Source organism: Amblyomma americanum, chromosome 9 (genome assembly GCF_052857255.1).
Source record: "Amblyomma americanum isolate KBUSLIRL-KWMA chromosome 9, ASM5285725v1, whole genome shotgun sequence".
Classification (NCBI taxonomy): Eukaryota; Metazoa; Arthropoda; class Arachnida; order Ixodida; family Ixodidae; genus Amblyomma; species Amblyomma americanum.
Genome location: NC_135505.1, coordinates 113,620,057 through 113,642,685, shown reverse-complemented (window position 1 = coordinate 113,642,685; position 22,629 = coordinate 113,620,057). Strand labels below are relative to the sequence as shown.

The 22,629-nt window shown below is 51.2% G+C and overlaps 1 protein-coding gene and 1 pseudogene across 3 annotated transcripts in view; both read left to right on the top strand.

The window, feature by feature from the left end:
* Positions 1-22,629, top strand: part of LOC144104128 (triokinase/FMN cyclase-like) — a 203,296-nt gene that overhangs the window by 79,922 nt on the left and 100,745 nt on the right. The window lies entirely within an intron of this gene.
* On the top strand, positions 8,386-9,276 carry LOC144105379 (eukaryotic translation initiation factor 4E-1A pseudogene; annotated as a pseudogene).

Below are 22,629 nucleotides of genomic sequence, written 5' to 3'. Positions count from 1 at the left end.
TGATCGATCGATCGATCAGTCAATCCATCAATTAATCAATCGATCCATCGATTGATCAATCAAGCATTCCACCAATCAATTAACCAATCTATCAATCCGCCGACGCCGACGACACCGGCTTTTCTGCGACTCGAGCTCCTTAACGCTGTCGCGTTAAAAGAACTTGCCGAGCAGCGCCCAGTCGCAAGTCGGCGACGGCGCGTTCACATCGGCTCGCCAATAAAATATAAGAAATCAGCACGCTCTGTTATCGCATATCATCACAGTTTCTACACATATATAGGACGATTCGTTCCTCACGAGGCGTTGCCCTCGAATTAGCTTGTCGCTCTGATACTGACGCTAGCCTCAGCAACTCCAAGTAGCTTTGCGCTCCCGAGATCGACAGTACGGCTGTTCCTTTATCTGTTCATTCGTGTGCGCCTCTTTGTCTATACGCCCGTATCATGCCCATACTGACACCCAGTCCAAGTATGGCTCAACGGCGAGAGTTTGACTGCATCTTGGGCGCGGTAGCTCGGCGGGACCCTGACTTTAAGGGAAGGCAAATCAACCCATCATGGTATTTGACGACGAATGGACTTGTATCGAGAGGTTTGGGACATGATGAAGGCAATGGTTCCGTCAAAAGAGATGACCCAGCCCGGCGTGTGTGTGTGTGTGCCGTTTTTTTTTTGTCTCTGTGTGCGCTGCTTTTGAAGAAAGTTTTAAAATAAATGTTTTTCTTTTGCTGCAATTGTTGGTTGTCCGAATTTACTGCGCACTGACTTGGTGCCGAAGTTTGAAATGAACAACCCACTGGCTTTTCCAAGACACAAACGTCTCATGGGCAGGGGCTCGCCTTCATTTTTTTTAACTCGTAGAAAATTTAATTCGTTGGATTTGAGGAAAGGAAATGACGCAGTAACTGTCTCGCATGTCTCTGTGAACACACGAGCCGTGCCATAAGGGAAGGCATAAAGAAAGGACTATAGGAGAATAAAGGAAGCCCCGCCGCGGTGGCTCAGTGGTTAGGGCGCTCGACTACTGATCCGGTGTTCCCGGGTTCGAACTCGACCGCGGCGGCTGCGTTTTTATGGGGGGCAAAACGCTAAGGATCCAGTGTGCTGTGCGATGTCAGTGCACGTTAAAGATCGATCCTTGGTGATTGGTTGGTTGGTAACAACTTTATTTAAGGTCCTGCAGAGCTTTTGACGACGTGGCCTTAGGTCTCCCGCGTGGGGGCGTCGAGGTGATGCCTCGCCGTCGCCTCGCGGGCCTGCTGGACGGCCCAGAGTTGGTCACCGAGGCTGGGGCTGTGCAAGGCAGCGGCCCACCGCGGCGCGAGGGTTCCGGAGTTAGACCGTGCGGGTTTTTGTTACAGTCCCAGAGCATGTGGGTTAAAGTGCCGATATCCATGTGGAAAACCTTGCATATATTTGCCGGGTATGTGCCGAGGTAGAGTCTGTGGTAGTGTGCCGGGTTGGGGTACGTGAGCGTCTGCAGTTGTCTGAGGGTCACCGCGTGCGCCCTGTCCAGCTTGTCGCTGGGCGGAGGGAAGGTTCGGCGGGCCAGGCAGAGGGCCTTGGTAATTTCGTTGTAGCTGGTCAAGCGGTCTTAGGTGCTGTCCCATTGACGACGGTCGCCGGCGCGATTCGCGAGCTCGCGCGCCTTGGCGTGTGCCGTCTTGTTTCGGTTGCGATACGGCTTCGATATTTCTCCCATCTGCGCAGGGAACCACTGAATTCTGGTTTGAAAATCTACCTCCCGCTGGACTTGTCGATTGCTCAGGACTCGGGCCGCGCTCTGTGAGATCCATCTTTGGCGATTTCGGAACGTTTGGTGCGAGTCACAAGAACAGTGGTGCACGTCGGATCCGTGAGGGCGAGTGCCACCGCCGTTTCCTCCGCTTTTTCTGCGTGCTCGCACGCTACGCTTGCCGTTATGCGCGTTTTTCCACTCGAATCGGCGACCGCAACCGCGATTCGCGAGCGTTCTGCGTATTCCGCGGCGTCAACGAACCTTGTCCCCGTTTCGTCTTTGTGGCTGTGTAGAAGAGCTCTGGCCCTGGCCACTCTTCTTCCCCGGTTGTGTTCCGGGTGGACGTTCGTGGAATCGGGTCGACTCTTATCGTTTGTCTGATCGCGTCCGGAACGGTGACTTTCCGGCCTTGTTGTGCGTGGTAACGGATGCCGAGACTTTCCATGTTCTGGCGTCCTGCTCTCGTGCCCGCTAATCTTTCTAGTTGTGAAGTGCGCTGCGCCTCGGCGATTTCGCTAAGCGTGTTGTTACGCCCGAGGTGAAGCAATCGGTGCATGCTGGTAGACTCGGGTAGACCCAGTGCTATCTTGTACACACTGCGGATGATGCTTCTTCGCCTTTGTACGAGTTGTGGAATGCCGCGACGTACGCAATATGGCTCGTGTCTAAAGAGTGTATGAGTCGTGTGACACTCGCCTCCCTCATTGCGTTTCTTCTGATAGTGACCCCCTTGAGGATTAGCATGGCGTTAGCCGTCTTGTGCTTTAATTTAGTGATCGTTTCGCCGTTGACGCGGTTGGCCTCGATTACCATGCCGAGGATCCTAATTCTTTGCACTATCGGGATGTTTGCTCCTTAGCTCATGCGTAGTCCTATCTCTTCGTATTTTCGTCTGGTCGTTGCCGCATTCCCACCACTCCTGGGTGGTCTGCCCCTCTGCGTAGGGCGGTAGAGTAGGAGTTCCGACTTAGTAGGCGAACATCGTAATCCCGTACCCACAAGGTATTCCTCTATTGTCTCGATTGCTAGTTGCAGTGCCGTTCCGATGTGACCGTCGCTGCCTTCGTGCACCAAGATGGTTATGTCGTAGGCGTATGTGGTGTGCCGGACGTCTTCGAGTTCTTGTAGCTTTTCTGCTAGCCCGATCGTGACCAGGTTGATGAGCGTGGGCGAGATGACAGAGCCCTGCGCGGTGCCGGTGCTTCCCAGTGTTTGCTCTTCTAGCTGGATGTCCCCTGTCACTAAAACAGCTCGCCTGTCTGTCAAAAATTCTTTTACGAAGTTGTACGTGCGTACACCTAGGTTTTGCCGCGATACCTGGTGTAAGATCGCCGAGTGCGCTATTCTGTCGAACGCGCTTTCAAGGTCGAGGCCGAGAATTGCTCTGGCACGTGCCTTCTCTCGTCGTGCCGTCAAGCACCTGGTGCTTCAGTTGTATCATTGCGTCTTGCGTGGACAATTGTGGGCGGAATCCTATTATGAATGGTGGGTATACCCCTTTATGCTTTAAGTGGGCTTGCCAGCGGTTAAGCAGTGCGTGCTCCATGGTCTTGCCGACGCACAACGTTAGCGATATGGGGCGAACGTTGTCGAGGCTCGGCGCTTTTCCGGATTTCGGGATTAGTATCATTCTCGCAGTTTTCCACTGTTGCGGGAGGCTGCCGTGCTGCCAGCAGTCATTGATGAATGCCATTAACTGTTTCACGGATCGGTCGTCGAGATTCTTCAGGGCGCGATTCGACACCCCGTGAGGGCCCGCCGCCGATCTGCTGTGGAGGTTGTGCAGCGCCGTCCTGATCTCTTCTGCGCTAAAGTCCTTATCCGGTTCTGAGTTCGGATCCCCCTCATATTGGCCGTGTTTTGCGGTCGAATTGTGTGCGGCATGTACGTCGCTCGCAACTGGACGGTCACTGCATCTTCACCGTGCTTCTAGACTCCTTGTGTAATAGAAGTGAGAGGCAGTTCCTCTCGCAGGACTTGGTCTTCGTTTCGTCCAATAGATACCTGATCATGTTCCACGACTTCCCGTAGTGTAGTTGGCCGTCGACTGCATTGCATAACTCGTCCCATTGCTGGCGGTTGAGCGTTCGGCAGTGCTCCTCGATGTTGCGGTTGATCGCTATTTTCTTTCTGAGTCTCCGATTGAGTCTCTGTCCCTTCCACCTGGCCAGGACAGAGTTCTTCACGTCGATGAGATGCGCCAGGCGGCTGTCCATCTTGTCAGTTTCAACTTCTGTTTCGACGGTCTTGGTTTATGCTTGGGCGTCTGCAACCAGCGAGCGGGTCCAGGCTTCGATGTCCGTGATCGTATCTCCTGAAGACTGTTGTTGGTCTCGTTTCTTTCTGAAATCTTCCCTATCGGTCCATTTGAATTTTTGTTTACTGCCCTGCGCCTTGTCCGGAGCGTGTACGTGTATTTCGACGATCATGTGGTCGCTCCCCAGGTCGGTCTACGTGTTCTGCCGCGTGGTGGCCGTCTCCCCGGCATTTGGGATGAACGTCAGGTCCGGGGTTGTGTCCATGGAAGTGGAGTTACCTATTCTAGTCCGGTGCGCCGGATCCGTACCGTGGAGTTCCTGCGCATCTTGCCCGAGTTGTCTTCCCTTGGCCGTGCTGTAGCCGTAACCCCATGCCGTGTCTGCCGCGTTGAAATCTCCCTCTGCAATCAGCTTCCGGGACCCGGCAATCTTGAGCGTCTTCTGAAACAGCGCACGGAAGCGTTGGCGGTGTTTCGACGGGCTGCTGTATGCATTCAGTATGAATATGCTCTGTTACCTCTGCTTGGTGGGTATCAGTTCGATGAGAGCGTGTTCCATTTGGACGCCGCTTAGTTCGTGGGCAACGATTGTGAGACGCTTCCTAATGAGCGTGCATACACCCCTCCCCTCGATTTTGCTCCCGTGCGTTTTGTAGCCTGTTAAGGTAGCCGCGTTGCTGAGTGTTTCTTGGAGTAATATTACGTCCGATTTACGTGTTGCGTGCCTGAAGCGTTGCTGTAAAACCGCCTTTTTGTCGCCGAAGCCGCGACAGTTCCACTGCCATATTACTATCCCTTGATTATCTTTGGCCATGTAGATGCTGATGCAAGTTACCCGGCTGCCCTTGATGGTGGCTCGGTCCCGCATCACTGCTCGCCGGTGCGTGTCCGTGTTGCGTGAATACGCAGTGATTCATTATTATTTGCATGTTTCCTTTGAGGTTAGTGGTCCTGTTTGCGAGTCCGAGGACTGTTGCATGTAGGGTCTCAATGGTACTTTGCATGGTGCATAGCAATTTCTTTTCTGTAATTTCCGCTCGCACCTGGCTCTCGAAACCGCTCTCGTGCTGCTGCTGTTGGTGTATCGCCCGTTTCTTCAGGGCGGATGCGTCCGCGTCAGGAACGCTCGCCGGTACCTACTGTTGTGCGTTCTGTTTGCTTTGTTCCACCACGACGCGCTCGCGTCTGAGTTCTCGCATCTCTCGCATTACTTTTGTATTTGTTCGCGAATTACCGCGTTCTCTTTCCTTAGTGCCTCTAAAATGCCATTATCGGCTTTTTGATTTTTGCTCTGGGACTGCATGTGCTGTTACGACCCCCTCCAGCGCGATGTCCCGGACAGTGTCCGCCCAGCTAACTTCTCTCCGGGAGTTGGTGTCCTTGATCTCGATCTTGTCGGAACGCGGCTGTGTCTGCCGGCTGCTTGACCGGGACGGGCCACGCGATCGCGATGTGGATCTGGGTCTGTGCGGCTGGATGGGCGGGAAGTCTTGCTGTGTCACTTGGGCATGCGCGTTTTGGCGCTCCCATCGTCGCCTGCGAATCACGTATACGGAGTCTTGTACCTTGCTTTGCAGGTCTTGTCGGCCGTCATGCGAGCGCCGCCGCACAGGTTACACTTTGGCGAGCATTGGTGTCCCTGGTCTGGGTTGCGAACTCCGCAACCCCTGCAAATAGGGTTGGCGGAATTTGGGCAAATTTCCATGCGGCGGCCGAAGCGTCCGCACTGGTAACAGATGTCAATTTGCTTGCGATACAACGTGCAACGGACGAGTGTTCCGCCATACCTGACGAGGTTGGGCACTTTGAGTCCGTCGAATGCAATTACAACCGTGGTCGTAGTGCCTATGCGGTTGGCCGCCAGTGACAGTGAGTTTCTTGGGTTTACGATGTTCTCATCCAGTCACTCCCTTGGTTGTATTATCGGGTGCCATTTCGTACGCGTTGACATCGTGCGAGGTTCCTTGTGTGTGAATTATCCGCATTTGGGCATAGCTGTCCGCGTTCGTTCGTTTCGGTGTGCTGACGACGACGATGTTCTGGTGTAAGTCCGGACAGACCCTGTCTTCCGCACTTTCGTACCCCGTTATGCCGGCGGCCTCGAAGATTGCGGCGGTGACCGTCAGGGCGCCGACCTTAACGATGTCGAGGCCGCCTTTTGGTCGAAACATGATTTTGATTTCCCCCTTCGGTAGTCTGGGCATGCGTCCTGCATTGATAACCTTTCCTTCGACATGCTTGGGTTTCGTACCTTGCTGGCCGATGCCAGGCGCGTTCGTTCTTGCATCGATGTCGTGCGTCGCATTCGCACCGCGGTCTCGGTGTCTCGAACGCCGCGCTCCGGCGGTCTTCCATCCGGCTTCTTCGGTAATTGCGTCGGCGGAAATGTCTTCACCCATCACTTGCATGTTCATTCTTGAGTCACGTTCGTCGGCTTGGTCCGCTTCGTTGGAAAGAGTCCGTAAGCGTGGCACCGCGTCCGTCGGCGACGCGCAGCTGTTTCGCCGGCTAGGCCTAGCGTCTGGCGTACACGCCTAGACCTAGCGAGGCTACGGCGTGGCCGGAGCGCTGGAAGGTCAATATCTTTGCGAGGAGTAGTGTCCCACCTCAAAACTGGGTATCCATCGATGCCTCTCGACTTAACGGATCCGTTGGTGAAAGATTGGCGGTGAAGTACAGTTGCCATCGCTGCAAAATCATGTGTAGAAGACAGAGCCGATGTGAACGCGTCCGCGCACCTCGGCGATTGTAGCACCATCGAAAAACCAGTGCTGTAGGCGTTACCGAAAAAAAGTAACTAAATACGTTACTCGTTACGTTAAAAAAAGGAACGCGTTACCACCCTACGCTACCTACAAGAAAAGGCAACTCGCGTTATCGTTACCGTTACCGAAAACAAGTACCGCATGTTACTTTGCCCTTACTCAATGGCCATAATTGTTAATTTTTCTTCACCTTAAGAACGTACGATAACAATTTTACAAAGCTCACATTTAACATATAACGTCTAGCCCGAATAACTATTGTAGGCGATATTCTGATTTGACGCGAATACTTTGCACAAATCTGCAGGAGCTTAGCAATGTTACAGTGGCGTAATGTTGCCTGTAGAGTTACATGTGTTGGATTCTAACTGCGTGGCACATGATGAAGCCATCTTCTGAATGTGGCATTAAACACAAAATGACACTCCATCATCAATTCTAACTTCACGAAGAAAACATCGCTGAACTCAACAAATTTAGAGTAATTCTCAAAAATGTGATGTTCCAAAATGCTCGGCATGCTTCCACTCTGTAGAGAGCTGTGTGTGTGAGTGGTTTGGGAAGCGGAGGCAGGTGGAGGCAAGTGTGTGAATGCGTGTTCGATCAGGTGTTTCGTGCTTTATGGCTATCCTTTCTTTTTTTTAGTTGGGTGCGTTGTCAAGGGCAGCTGTTTTCTGGCATGCATGCGAGCCCAAACATGGGTCGTCGAGAGCACCTGTACATTTTGTTTATTTACAACACCACTTCAAGTGCTCTGCGCTTTTTTTTTTCTAAAAAAGAGGGCGGAGTGGGTCACAACTGGAACAAAAAGTAACTAGTAACGTGACACCTCACGTTACCGAAAAATGTTAACGTAAGTACTTTACCCTTTGCAGTTACGAATTGATAACGAGTACTTTAGTAAGTTATCGAAAAAAGTAACGCGTTACCGGTAACGCCGTTACTTGTAACGCGTTACCGACAACACTGCCAAAAACCAATTTCAGATCCCCAGGTGGTCGAAATTATTCCGGAGCCCTCGACTACGGCACCTCTTTCTTCCTTATTTCATTCCCTCCTTTATCCCTTCCCTTGCGGCGCGGCACAGGTGTCAGCCGGCATGTGAGGCAGATATTGTACCATTTCCTTTCCCCTGTAGACCATCGGCGTTCACTGTGTTCATTGGCATTCATTGTGTTCGTTGGCGTTGACAATGTTCTATAGACTCCAATGATTTCAAGGAAAGGAAGGGTGCATGGCTCTCTGGGTCCACCCTGTGAAAAATTGAAAATATGCAGATTATTTCTCTTCCTCCATGCTGCAGATTCTCGCAGGGAGGCGCACTCGCGCGCGTAGAAAGCACATTTCAGTATAGAAAAAGAAAATAAAACTACTAAAACGACCTTCCATTTTCATCAACTCCACTACGATATTGAGCGGCTCTCAGTAGTTCGTTTGACCGCTGTAAGTGGCGTGAGAGTCGCGTGACCGGCGCATGAGCGCTCCTCGGCCTCTCATTGGGCCAGCTCATCCGCGTTCCGCCTTTTTCTGCCAATCGGAGCGCCAGATTTCGGACACCGCCGTTTGCCTATGCCCTCGCGAGTCGCCTCACGTTCGCAGCGTTCGCAGTTCTGGTGATACCGGCGAAAGATTCGCAGTGAGTGCCACGTGTTAGTTCTGTGATCGTTTGCTATACGCCGAGCCACGTTAAGCTGCCTGCGAGTTTTGCTGAGTATGGCGGCTGAAGGCAAGCAACTGGAGGGCGACTCGAATGATCGTGAGCAGTCCCAGCTGGATCGCACAAGCGCGTCGCTCAGCAGGCCGTTGAAACACCCACTCGAACATCGCTGGAGCCTCTGGTTCTACAGGAACGACAAAAGCCGCAGCTGGGAGGAGAACCTTCTGGAGATCTCATCGTTCGACACAGTCGAGGACTTCTGGGCCCTCTACAACCACCTCGAGTTTCCCAGCAAACTGCCTTCCGGCTGCGACTACTCGCTTTTCAAGACCGCCATCAAGCCCATGTGGGAAGACCCCCGCAACAAGCAAGGCGGTCGGTGGCTCTTCAACATCAGCAAGAACGAGGGGTCAACAGTCTTGGATGACTACTGGCTCGAAGTTCTGCTGTGCCTGATAGGGGAAGGCTTCGGCGAGTTCAGTGATGACGTGTGCGGTGCTGTCGTCCAGATTCGGAACAAGATTGACAAGATTTCTGTGTGGACTGCCGACGTTAGCAGAGTCGACGGAAACATGAAGATTGGGAAGACTCTGAAGGAAAGGATGAACCTGCATCCACGGTACATCGTCCCGTATCATGCCCATGCTGACACCCAGTCCAAGCACGGCTCCACGGCGAGGGTTAGATATGAAGTTTAGTGCAGATTGGGACCAGCAGCTAAACAGGAACGTGACTTTAAAGGAAGGCACATCAACCCATGACGGTATTCTGACGCCGAATGGACTTGTATCCGGAGTACTGAGGCATGGAGAAGGTGAAGATTCCTTCATGAGATATGACCCAGCCCGGTGCGTGTATATTTGTGCCGTTTCTTTTTTTCGCTTGTCTATGTGTGCTGCTGTTGGAAAAAAATTACAATAAAATTTTATTTCAGTTTTTGCTGGAGTGATTGGTTGTGCGAATCTTCGGCGCTGCGATTTGGCGCCGAAGTTTTAACATAACAACCGACTGGCTTTCACAAGGCACAAACGTCTCGCGGGCAGGGGCTCGCCTTGAGCGGTTTGATTTTTTTTTTGTTTTTAACTCGTAAGAAAATTAATTGGTTTTTAATTGTTTTTTATTGGGAGGGGTTGGAAATGCCGCAGTATTTGTCACATCTTTGCGGGCGCCGGAACCGTGTTGTAAGGGAAGGGATAAAGGAGAGACTGGGAGAAGAAAGGAAGTAGGAGGTGCCGTAGTGGAGGGCTTCGGAATAATTTCGACCACCTAGGGATCTTTAACGTGCACTGACATGGCACAGCACACGGGCGCCTTTGCGTTTCGCCTCCATCGAAACGCTGCCGCCGTGGTCGGGATCATTTAATTGAAATTGGTTTTGAGGTAAGCAAATGACGCAGTAACTGTGTCACGTATAATAGGGAGCCTAAATTAAATTATGATCGAAAGAGTTTTGAAGAAGACGACGAGGTTGGCGATAAGGATGACGTGGATTAACCGAAAACTAAAGAGGTTGAAGAAAAAGAAGCGTTCGGTGAGGTGGGAAGATATGATTGGTGGAGGAGAGAAGCAGAGGACGAAGCTTGTGCGACGTAGCCAACGACGCCGGCCTGAGCACGTCGAACGCCATATCGACGCCGGCTACTGGACCCATACAACGCCGCAACCGTACCAAACCAACGCCGACCGCTAGCAGTAGAACGCTAGTAGTACACGCTGGTAGCAGTGTTCCCGGGTCGTGTGTATTTATAGTCTGTGTTTTGTGTTAGTTTTGCTAGTTTTGTGTTCTAGTGTGTGTGTCAGTTAGGGTGTATTAAAGCTGCGTGTGTGTGTGTTCACCTGTCGCCTAGTCAATTCTTTCGGAACGCCAGTAGTAGACGCTGGTAGCAGTGTTCCCGGGTCGTGTGTATTTATAGTCTGTGTTTTGTGTTAGTTTTGTTAGTTTTGTGTTCTAGTGTGTGTGTCAGGGTGTATTAAAGGTGCGTCTGTGTGTGTTCACCTGTCGCCTAGTCAATTCTTTCGGAACGCAAGTAGTAGATGTTGTTAGCAGTGTTCCCGGGTCGTGTGTATTTATAGTCAGTGTTTTGTGTTAGTTTTGTTAGTATTGTGTGCTAGTGTGTGCGTCACTTAGGGTGCATTAAAGGTGCGTCTGTGTGGGTACACCTGTCGCCTAGTCAATTCTTTCGGAACGCTAGTAGTAGACGTTGGTAGCAGTGTTTCCGGGTCGTGTGTATTTATAGTCTGTGCTTTGTGTTAGTTTTGTTAGTTTTGTGTGCTAGTATGTGTGTCACTTATGGTGTATTAAAGGTGCGTCTGTGTGGGTACACCTGTCGCCTAGTCCATTCTTTCGGTTCGAGTGTTATCAGGGGAGATCCGTGACAAAGATAAGTGGCGAGCCTGTGCCAGGATTCATTTCCCTTGTTTCCCTTTGCTTTGCCTGGGACCTTTCCGGTTTCTCGATGGTTGAAAGTATGGATTTGGAAAAAACAGAACTCGCGCTCAAGCTAGGTTTAAGCAAGGAAGAGGCGATGCGTCTCTGTGACAAGGAGAACGAACAGGCAAAAAGGCAGAGAGGAAAAGGCGCAAGCACGCGTAGACGCTCGCGTAGCCGAAGAGTGGGAGGCAAGAAGAGCTCGCGAGGCAGAACAGGAGAAAAGGATAGAACGGAGGAAGGAGTTTCTTTTGTGGAAACAGGCGCATATCGTGGGAGGATACAATGATCATCGTTCCTTAACGGGCACGGAATCTCCTAGACTGGCCAGAGTTTGTCCAAGAAAGCTGATGGCTCCTTTTGGTGACAAAAGAGGTGATCTGGACGCATATCTGCATCGATTCAAGCGGTTAGCTTTGGGGTAAGGCTGCGAGCGCAGTGAATGGGCCACGGCATTGAGCATGTGTTTTGTCGTGGAGGCTCTGAATGTGTTTGGAAGGATTCCTGCTGCTGAATCCATGGACTATGAGAATGTCAAGAAGGCACTGCTCCAAAGATTCAGGCTTACGGCAGAGGGTTTTCGTGAGAGATTTCGCACCGCGAAACCTGAGGATTCGGAAACCGCCAAGCAGTTTTCCTGCAGGCTGACCAACTATTTTGATAGGTGGCTTGATATGTCAAACACAGAAAAGAGTTTTCAAGGGGTGCGTGACAAGCTGGTGACAGAACATTTTTAACGTGTTGCAGCTCAAAGCTAGCGCTATTCCTAATAGAAAGTTGTGTTCACTAGAAAGGTTTCCCGACACTGCAGACCAATTTCTCGAGGCTCAAGGGCTGAGAAATATGAGTAAGGCAAGGGAGGAAACACAAAAGGTCCCAGAGACAGATGCGGCAAGACCAAGAGCATATGGCGCTGCATCTAATGCGCCAGTAAGGTGCTTTCTCTGCGGCAAGGTGGGACACCATGCAGTTGACTGTCGGACTAGTAGCGTTGCTCAAAAGACACAGTTTGTGCGTCACGGTTGTAAGAGCAGGGGTCATACTCTGGATGAGTGCCGATACAGAACGCAGGACCGAGCTGCATGCGTTGTCGACTCTCGGGCAGAACTTGTCATGCCTCCTGAAGTTCCACAGGTGAAAGGAAAGCAAACGCCGCTGGAAAATGAGGCGGTGAGTAGAACAAATAAGCCGAAAGCAACAAAGCCGGTTGTGGTTGCGAAAATAGGAGACCGCCCTATATTGGTGCTTAGAGACAGCGGAGCCAACACAGTCTTGGTTCGGAGAAGCCTGGTGAAGGACGAGGATCTTTCTTACAGGGGAGGCGTCGGTCGTCACTCTTGTAGATAGTACAGTAAGGTACCTTCGCGAAGCCAGGATTCTAGTGTCCATGCCATACTATAATGGGCAGATAGTGGCAAAATGCGTAGACCAACCCATCTACGATCACATCTTGGGAAATATTTCGGGTGCAATTAGTGTCGACGACCCCGATCCCGAGTGGAGGATGCTCGGCGTTGAAGAACATTCAGAATGTCCTACGTGCCAAGGATTACACGTCGCTGCCACCGTAAACAGACGACCGTGCGAGTCCTGTTGCAAGCCTCGATTTCCATGTTGGCTATCAGAACTCCGCGAGTGACGTGATGCGAATAATTTAAGGACTATAGGAAGAAAATGCAAGAGAGGCAAATGGTCCACGACAATGCTGCATGTCACCCGCAACCTCGGAAGTGAATGCAGCGCGGAGGCTAGAAAAGCGAGTGCGTCTGTTGCGCTGTATGCGCCTCAATATGCGGCGCACGAAAACACGAGAGGGCGCCTCAGACGAACCACGTGCGCGAAACTGCTCCTTTTTTTTCACTGCGGAACAGGAGTGTGGTTGGGGCGGTGAAATGACGAACGTGCTCGTGCGGGATCGGTGCCAATTTCGGATCGGATCGGTACCGTTAACTGCTTCGTTTAAGGACCCAACTTCTTTTTGCACGTTCCGCCGTTGCCATCGGCCAGCAAGAGCAAACTGAGGTCATGTAAATAATGGTGTTTTACAGTGAAGTCTGCCTCTTCATGTTATTAATTTATTTATACTACATTTCAGGGTTTGAAAGGCCGTTGAATGAGAAATAAATACAAATATTCCTTTTATTGCTTTTGCATGGATGGAGACTAGCCTGCTCGTTCACTTCAAGCTTTATGTTAATTGAAGAAAAAATTGTTCGTGTTTAATGCCAGAAACACCTAGATATCAAACCACCAGCCTGCAGCCAGCTCGTTTTTATCGACAATGAGATCGCGAGTCTGAATAGAGTGGCGGGAAGATTTCATGTTTTACAATCAATATTTATTAAATCCAACTTTCTCGCCGATAATTGCGTCTTTTGTTGGCGGACAAAACGTCAGCGTACCCAAAACGAGTCAGATAATACTTTTTTTTTTACTAAGAACGATAAATACTTAGAATTGTTCTCCATGTCCCTTAAGTCCTGAGCCTGTTATACGTAAATGGTGCAGCAGGACCTTATTATTTTTCATTCTTTTAGGCCGCCTACTGACTGTCCTTTACATTACATTCCTCTCCATTTAGTTACGTGCACTGGGGAAGTTGCTTTGCCTGCAAGCTACTCGAAAGCGCATTAATTTTGGCGCGATGCAGGCAGAATTTGTAGGGCCACAGCGCCGAGGAACCGCGTTTTCGAAATTCCAAAAGCTGAAATCGATATTACTTACGGAGCGGCTACACGTTTCTCAGTGATTAAGGAACCTAACAGTAATAGTTTAAAAGTTAACTATTCAATAATAGTTAACCAGCCTGCTAGTTAGCACGCCTGTGTACTGATGTACTACACTGCTAACAATGCTATGCCGAAGAAAACGATTTTCTAACAAAAAAAAAGTTTATTTTTAAAAATTGTGTAAAGTCTTAGGTGAAACATCCTGCATACCGGCTTGATCCTGTAGTTCAGCTCCAGTTCTATGTTCCCGGATTGCAAAGCTTTTGTTCGCTACTACCCGCCGCGGTGGCTCAGTGGTTAGCGCGCTCGGCTACTGATCCGCAGTTCCGGGGTTCGAACCTGACCGTGGCGGCCGCGTTTCGATGGAGGCGAAACGCTAAGGCGCCCGATGTCAGTGCACGTTAAAGATCCCCAGATGGTCGAAATTATTCCCGAGTCCCCTACTACACGGCACCTCTTTCTTCCTTTCTTCTTTCACTCCCTCCAATATCTCTTCCCTTACGTCGCGGTTCAGGTGTCCGCCGATATGTGAGGAAGATACTGCGCCATTTCCCTTCCCCAAACAACCAATTTTCAGTTTCCAATTTCTCTTCGCTACAAACAAAATGCAGGAAATCTCGAGTACGCGGAGGCTGCGCTGCAGGTTAAAAAATAACCTTGTGGCCGAAACCAAGCTGCCGGAGATACTAGTACCGTGGTCGGAACTAAGTACCGGATCCCTCCACTACCGCGCATACTACGTTACGCAGGTTTGGTTTTGTATTACAAAAACAAGAAACTGAAAAAAATTGGAGGAAGCTTAAGCTTCATATTCAAGAGTGAGACGCGACAGCGTGTCGCAGCGTTGCCAAGGGGTGCACGGAACGCCATCACCCGTTCGGCGCGACGCGTGTCCCGTTGGAAAATTTAAGGAAAGGACGCCTGTCTCACATATCTCGGCGGACACCCGAACCGGGCCGTAGGGGAAGGAAAATGAAATGAACAATTGCTTTTAAAGAATTGAAATGACGCCTGTCACATTTTTCGCTGGACACCCGGATCGTGCCTTAAGGGAAAGAAAAATCTATTGATCCATCAATAAATTAATCAATCAATTGATCGATCGATCGATCACTCAATCCATCAATTAATCAACCAATCGATCGATCCATCGATTGATCAATCAATCATTCCACCAATCATTCCACCAATCAATCAACCAATCTATCAATCCGCCGACGCCGACGACACCGGCTTTTCTGCGACACGAGCTCCTTAACACTGTCGCGTTAAAAGTGAACTTGCCGAGCAGCGCCCAGTCGCAAGTCGGCGACGGCGCGTTCACATCGGCTCGGCAATAAAATATAAGAAATCAGCACGCTATGTTATCGCATATCATCACAGTTTCTACACATATATTGGACGATTCGTTCCTCACGAGGCGTTGCCCTCGAATTACCTTGTCGCTCTTATACTGGCGCTAGCCTCAGCGACTCCAAGTAGTTATGCGCTCCCGAGATCGACAGTACGGCTGTTCCTTTATGTGTTCATTCGAGTGCGCCTCTTTATCTATACGCCCGTTTCATGCCCATACTGACACCCAGTCCAAGTATGGCTCAACGGCGAGGGTTAGATACGAAGTTTGACTGCAGCTTGGGCGCGGTAGCTCGACGGGAACCTGACTTTAAAGAAAGGCACATCAACCCATCACGGTATTTGACGCCGAATGGGCTTGTATCGAGAGTTTTGGGACATGGAGAAGGTGGATTCCGTCAAGGGAGATGACCCAGCCCGGCGTGTGTGTGTGTGCCGTTTGTTTTCTCAGTGTGTGCTGCTTTTGAAGAAAGTTTTAAAATAAACGTTTACTTTTTGCTGGAGTGGTTGGTTGTCCGAATTTACTGCGCACTTACTTGGAACCGAAGTTTGAAATGATTAACCCACTGGCTTTTCCAAGACACAAACGTCTCGTGGGCAAGGGCTCGCCTTCATTTTTTTTTAACTCGTAGAAAACTGATTCAAGTTGGAATTGAGGAAAGGAAATGACGCAGTAACTGTCTCGCATGCCTCTGTGGACACACGAGCCGCGCGGTAAGGGAAGGCATAAAGAAAGGACTATAGGAGAATAAAGGAAGAAAGAGGTGCCGAATTGAAAGATTTTAGAGCTCTGAGAAAGCAAAACAAGTCGCTGGAAAAGCTGAGCACGTAACATTTGGTTCGGCTACTGATCCGGAGTTCTTGGGTTCGAGCTCGACCGTGGCGGCTGCGTTTTCATGGAGGCAAAACGCTAAGGCGCCCGTGTGCTGTGCGATGTCAGTGCAAGTTAAAGATCCCCAGGTTGGTTGGTCGGTTGGTAACAACTTTATTTAAGGCCCTGCAGCTGCGCAAGGCAGCCGCCCACCGCGGCGGGAGGGTTCCGGAGTTAGCACCGTGCGGGGTTTTGTTACAGTCCCAGAGCATGTGAGTTAAAGTGGCGATATCCATGTGGCAGTCCTTGCATATATTTGTCGTGTATGTTCCGGGGTAGCGCCTGTGGTATCGTTCCGGGTTGGAGTACGTGAGCGTCTGCAGTTGTCTGAGGGCCACAGCGTCCGCCCTGTCCAGCTTCGCGCTGGGCGGAGGGAAGGTTCGGCGGGCCAGGCAGAGGGCCTTGGTAATTTCGTTGTAGCTGGTCAAGCGGTCTTCGGTGCTGTCCCATGGACGACGGTCGCCGGCGCGATTCGCGAGCTCGCGCGCCTTGGCGTGTGCCGTCTTGTTTCGGTTGCGAAACGTCTTCGATACTTCTCCCATGTGCGTCGGGAACCACTGAATTCTGGTTTGAAAATCTACCTCCCGCTGGACTTGTCGATTGCTCAGGACTCGGGCCGCGCTCTGTGAGATCCATCCTTTGGCGAAGTTTCGGAACGTTTGTCACGAGTCAAAAGAACCGTGGTGCACGCCGGATCCGTGAGGGCGAGTGCCACCGCCGCTTCCTTCGCTTCTTCTGCGCGCTCGCACGCTACACTTGCCGTTATGCGCGTTTTGCCACTCGAATCGGCGACCGCAACCGCGAATCGCGAGCGTTCTGCGTATTCCGCGGCGTCAACGAACCTTGTCCCCGTTTCGTCTCCGTGGCTGTGTAGGAGAGCTCTGGCCCTGGCCACTATTCTTCCCTGGTTGTGTTCCGGGTGGACGTTCCGTGGAATCGGGTCGACTCTTATCGTTTGTCTGATCGCGTCCGGAACGGCGACTTTCTGGCCTTGTTGTGCGTGGTAACGGATGCCGAGACCTTATAAGATCTGGCGTCCTGCTCTCGTGCCCGCTAATCTTTCTAGTTGTGAAGTGCGCTGCGCCTCGGCGATTTCGCTAAGCGTGTTGTTACGCCCGAGCTGGAGCAATCGGAGCGTGCTGGTGGACTCGGGTAGACCCAGTGCTATCTTGTTCACACTGCGGATGATGCTTCTTCGCCCTTGTACGAGTTGTGGAATGCCGCGACGTACGCAATATGACTCATGACTAAAGAGTGTATGAGTCGTGTGACACTCGCCTCCCTCATTCCGTTTCTTCTGCTAGTGATCCTCTTGAGGATTCGCATGGCGTTAGCCGTCTTGTGCTTTATAATTTAGTGATCGTTTCGCCGTTGACGCCGTTGGCCTCGATTAAAATGCCGAGGATCCTAATTCTGTGCACTATCGTGATGGCTGCTCCGTTGCTCATGCGTAGTCTGATCTCTTGGTGCTTTCGTCTGGTCGTTGCCGCATTCCCACCACCCCCAGGTGGTCTGCCCCTCTGCGTAGGGCGGGAGAGTAGGAGTTCCGACTTTTTCGGTGAACATCGTAATCCCGTACCCACAAGGTATTCCTTTATTGTCTCGATTGCTAGTTGCAGTGCCGTTTCGATGTGACCGTCGCTGACTTCGTGCACCCAGAGTGTTATGTCGTCGGCGTATGTGGCGTGCCGGACGTCTTCGAGTTCTTGTAGCTTTTCTGCTAGCCCGATCGGGACCAGGTTGATGAGCGTGGGCGAGATGACGGAGCCCTGCGGGGTGCCGGTAGATCCCAGCGTTTGCTCTCCTAGCTGTAGGTCCCCTGCCACTAAAACAGCTCGCCTGTCTGTCAAGAAATCTTTTACGTATAGTTGTACGTGCGTACACCTAGGTTTTGCCGCGATACCTGGTGTAAGATCGCCGAGTGCGCGATTCTGTCGAACGCGCTTTCAAGGTCGAGGCCGAGAATTGCTCTGGCACGTGCCTCTCGTCTTGCCGTCAAGCACCTGGTGCTTCAGTTGTATTATTTCGTCTTGCGTGGACAATTGTGGGCGGAATCCTATTGTGAATGGTGGGTATACCCCTTTATGCTTTAAATGGGATTGCCAGCGGTTAAGCAGTGCGTGCTCCATGGTCTTGCCGACGCACGACGTTAGCGATATGGGGCGAAGGTTGTCGAGGCTCGGCGCTTTTCCTAGTTTAGGGATTAGTATCATTCTCGCAGTTATCCACTGTTGCGGGAGGCTGCCGTGCTGCCAGCAGTCATTGATGAATGCCGTTAACTGTTCCACGGATCGGTCGTCGAGATTCTTCAGGGCGCGATTCGACACCCCGTGAGGGCCCGGCGCCGATCTGCTGTGGAGGTTGTGCAGCGCCGTCCTGATCTCTTCTGCGCTAAAGTCCTTATCCAGTTTGGCGCTCGGATCCCCCTCTTATGGGCCGTGTTGTGCGGTCGAAGTGTGCGGCAAGTACTTCGCTCGTAACGGGACGGTCACTGCATCTTCACCGTGCTTCTCGAGCTCCTTGTGCAATAAACGTGAGAGGCAGTTCCTCTGGTAGGACTTGGTCTTCGTTTCGTCTAATAGATACCTGATCAGGTTCCACACTTTCCCGTAGTGTAGTTGGCCGTCGACTGCATTGCATAACTCGTCCCATTGCTGGCGGTTGAGCGTTCGGCAGTGCTTCTCGATGTCGCGGTTGATCTCCGCTATTTTCTTTCCGAGTCTCCGATTTAGTATCTGTCTCCCTTCCACCTAGCCATGACCGAGTTCTTCGCCTCGATGAGATGCGCCAGGCGGCTGTCCATCTTGTCAGTTTCAACTTCTGTTTCGACGGTCTTGGTTGATGCTTGGGCGTCTGCAACCAGCGAGCGGCTCCAGGCTTCGATGTCCGTGATCGTATCTCCTGAAGACTGTTGTTGGTCTCGTTTCTTTCTGAAATCTTCCCAATCGGTCCATTTGAATTTTTTCTTACTGCCCTGCTTCTTGTCCGGAGTGTGTACGTGTATTTCGACGATCATGTGGTCGCTCCCCAGGTCGGTCGACGTGTTCTGCCACATGGTGGCCGTCTCCCCGGCATTTCGGATGAACGTCAGGTCTGGGGTTGTGTCCCTGGTAGTGGAGTTACCTATTTTAGTCCGGTGCGCCGGATCCGTAAGTAACGTGGAGTTCCTGCGCATCTTGCCCGAGTTGTCTTCCCTTGGTCGTGCTGTAGCCGTAACCCCCTGCCGTGTCTGCCGCGTTCAAATCTCCCCCTGCAATCAGCGTCCGGGACCCGGCAATCTTGAGCGTCTTCTGAAACAGCGCACAGAAGCGTTGGCGATGTTTCGACGGGCTGCTGTATGCATTCAGTATGAATATGCTTTGTTTCCTCTGCTTGATGGATATCAGTTCGATGAGAGAGTGTTCCATCTGGACGCCGCTTAGTTCGCGGTCAACGAATGTGAGACGCTTCCTAACGAGCGTGCATACACCCCTCCCCTCGATTTTGATGCCGTGCGTTTTGTAGTCTGTTAAGATAGCCGCGTTGGTGACTTTCTTGAAGTAATATTACGTCCGATTTACGTGTTGCTTGCCTGATGTGTTGCTGTAAAACCACCTTTTTGTCGCCGAAGCCGCGACAGTTCCACTGCCATATTACTATATCCCTTGATTATCTTTGGCCATGTAGATTCTGATGCAAGTTACCCGGCTGCCCTTGATGGTGGCTCGGTCCCGCATCACTGCTCGCCGGTGCGTGTCCGTGTTGCGTGAATAAGGAGTGATTCATTATTATTTGCATGTTTCCTTCGAGGTTAGTGGTCTTGTTTGCGAGTCCGAGGACTGTTGCGTGTAGGGTCTCAATGGTACTTTTCATGGTGCATAGCATTTTCTTGATGTCTGTAATTTCCGCTCGCACCTGGCTCCCGAAACCACTCTTGTGCTGTTGTTGGTGTATCGCCTCTTTTTTCGGGGCGGGCGCGTCCGCGTCAGGAACACTCGCCGGTACCTACTGTTGTGCGTTCTGTTTGCTTTGTTCCACCACGACGCGCTCGCGTCTGAGTTCTCGCAACTCTCGCATTGCTTTGTATTTGTTCGCGAATTACCGCGTTCTCTTTCCTTAGCGCCTCTAAAATGCCATTATCGGCTTTTTGATTTTTGCTCTGGGACTGCATGTGCTGTTACGACATTCTCCCGCGCGATGCCTTGGACAGTGTCCGCCCAGCTAACTTCTCTCTGGGAGTTGGTGTCCTTGATCCCGATCTTGTCGGAACGCGGCTGTGTCTTTGCCGGCTGCGGGACCGGGACGGGCCACGCGATCGCGATGTGGATCTGGATCTGTGCGGCTGGATGAACGGGAAGTCTTGCTGTGTCACTTGGGCACGTGCGTTTTGGCGCTCCTATCGTCGCCTGCGAATCACGTATACGGAGTCTTGTACCTTGCTTTGCAGGCCTTGTCGGCCGTCATGCGAGCGCCGCCGCACAGGTTACACTTTGGCGAGCATTGGTGTCCCTGGTCTGGGTTGCGAACTCCGCAACCTCTGCAAATAGGGTTGGCGGAATTTGGGCAAACCTCCATGCGGTAGCCGAAGCGTCCGCACTGGTAACAGATGTCAATTTGCTTGCGATACAACGCGCAACGGACGAGTGTTGCGCCGTACCTGACGAGGTTGGGCACTTTGAGTCCGTCTAATGCAATTACAACCGTGGTCGTAATGCCTATGCGGTTGGCCGCCAGTGACAGTGGGTTTCTTGCGTTTACGATGTTCTCATCCAGTGCTCTGTGTCTGTCCTCAATGGGGATGCCACGAATCACTCCCTTGGTTGTATTATCGGTTGCCATTTCGTACGCGTTGACATCGTGCGATGTTCCTTGTGTGTGAATTAGCCGCATTTGGGCATAGCTGTCCGCGTTCGTTCGTTTCGGTGTGCTGACGACGACGATGTTCTGGTGTAAGTTCGGACAGACCTGTCTTCCGTACTTTCGTACCCCGTTATGCCGGCGGCCTCGAAGATTGCGGCGGTGACCGTCAGGGCGCCGACCTTAACGATGTCGAGGCCACCTTTTGGTCGAAACATGATTTTGATTTCCCCCTTCGGTAGTCTGGGCATGCGTCCTGCATTGATAACCTTTCCTTCGACATGACCGCGGCGGCTGCGTTTTTATGGAGGAAAAACGCTAAGCCGCCCGTGTGCTGTGCGATGTCAGTGCACGTTAAAGATTCCCAGGTGGTCGAAATTATTCCGGAGCCCTCCACTACGGACCTATTTGTTCCTCTCTTCTTTCACTCCCTCCTTTATCCCTTCCCTTACGGCGCGGTTCAGGTGTCCAACGATATATGAGACAGATACTGCGCCATTTCCTTTCCACCAAAAAAAACAAACAAAAAAAACCAAACCTTCGACATGCTTGGGTTTCGTACCTTGCTGGCCGATGCCAGGCGCGTTCGTTCTTGCATCGATGTCGTGCGTCGCATTCGCACCGCGGTCTCGGGGTCTCGAACGCCGCGCTCCGGCGGTCTTCCATCCGGCTTCTTCGGTAATTGCGTCGGCGGAAATGTCTTCCCCCATCACTTGCACGTTCATTCTTGAGTCACGTTCGTCGGCTTGGGCCGCTTCGTTGGAAAGAGTCCGTAAACGTGGCACCGCGTCCGTCGGCAACGCACAGCTGTTTCGCCGGCTAGGCCTAGCGTCTGGCGTACACGCCTAGACCTAGCGAGGCTACGGCGTGGCCGGAGCGCTGGAAGTTCAATATCTCTGCGAGGAGTTGTGTCCCACCTCAAAACTGGGTATCCATCGATGCCTCTCGACTTAACGGATCCGTTGGTGAAAGATTGGCGGTGAAATACAGTTGCCATCGCTGCGAAATCATGTGTAGAAGACAGAGCCGATGTGAACGCGTCCGAGCACCTCGGCGATTGTAGCACCATCCAAAAACCAGTGCTGTAGGCGGTACCGAAAAAAAGTAACTAAATACGTTACTCGTTACGTTAAAAAAGGAACGCGTTACCACCCTAAGCTACCTACAAGAAAAGGTAACTCGCGTTATCGTTACCGTTACCGAAAACAAGTACCGCATGTTAATTTGCCCTTACTCAATGGCCATAAATTTTAATTTTTCTTCACCTTAAGAACGTACGATAACAATTTTACAATGCTCACATTTAACATGTAACGTCTAGCCTAAATAACTATTGTAGGCGATATTCTGATTTGACGAGAATACTTTGCACAAATCTGCAGGAGCTTAGCAATGTTACAGTGGCGTAAAGTTGCCTGTAGAGTTACATGTGTTGGATTCTAACTGCGTGGCACATGATGAAGCCATCTTCTGAATGTGGCATTAAACACAAAATGACACTCCATCATCAATTCTAATTTCACAAAGAAAACATTGCTGAACTCAACAAATTTAGAGTAATTCTCAAAAATGTGATGTTCCAAAATTCTCGGCATGCTTCCACTCTGTAGAGAGTTGTGTGTGTGAGTGGTTTGGGAAGCGGAGGCAGGTGGAGGCAAGTGTGTGAATGCGTGTTCGATCAGGTGTTTCGTGCTTTATGGCTATCCTTTTTTTTTAGTTGGGTGCGTTGTCAAGGGCAGCTGTTTTCTGGAATGCATGCGAGCCCAAACATGGGTCGTCGAGAGCACCTGTACATTTTGTTTATTTACAACACCACTTTAGGTGCTCTGCGCTTTTTTTTTTTCTAAAAAAGAGGGCGGAGTGGGTCACAACTGGAACAAAAAGCAACTAGTAACGTGACACCTCACGTTACCGAAAAATGTTAACGTAAGTACGTTACCCTTTGCAGTTACGAATTGGTAACGAGTACTTCAGTAAGTTATCGAAAAAAGTA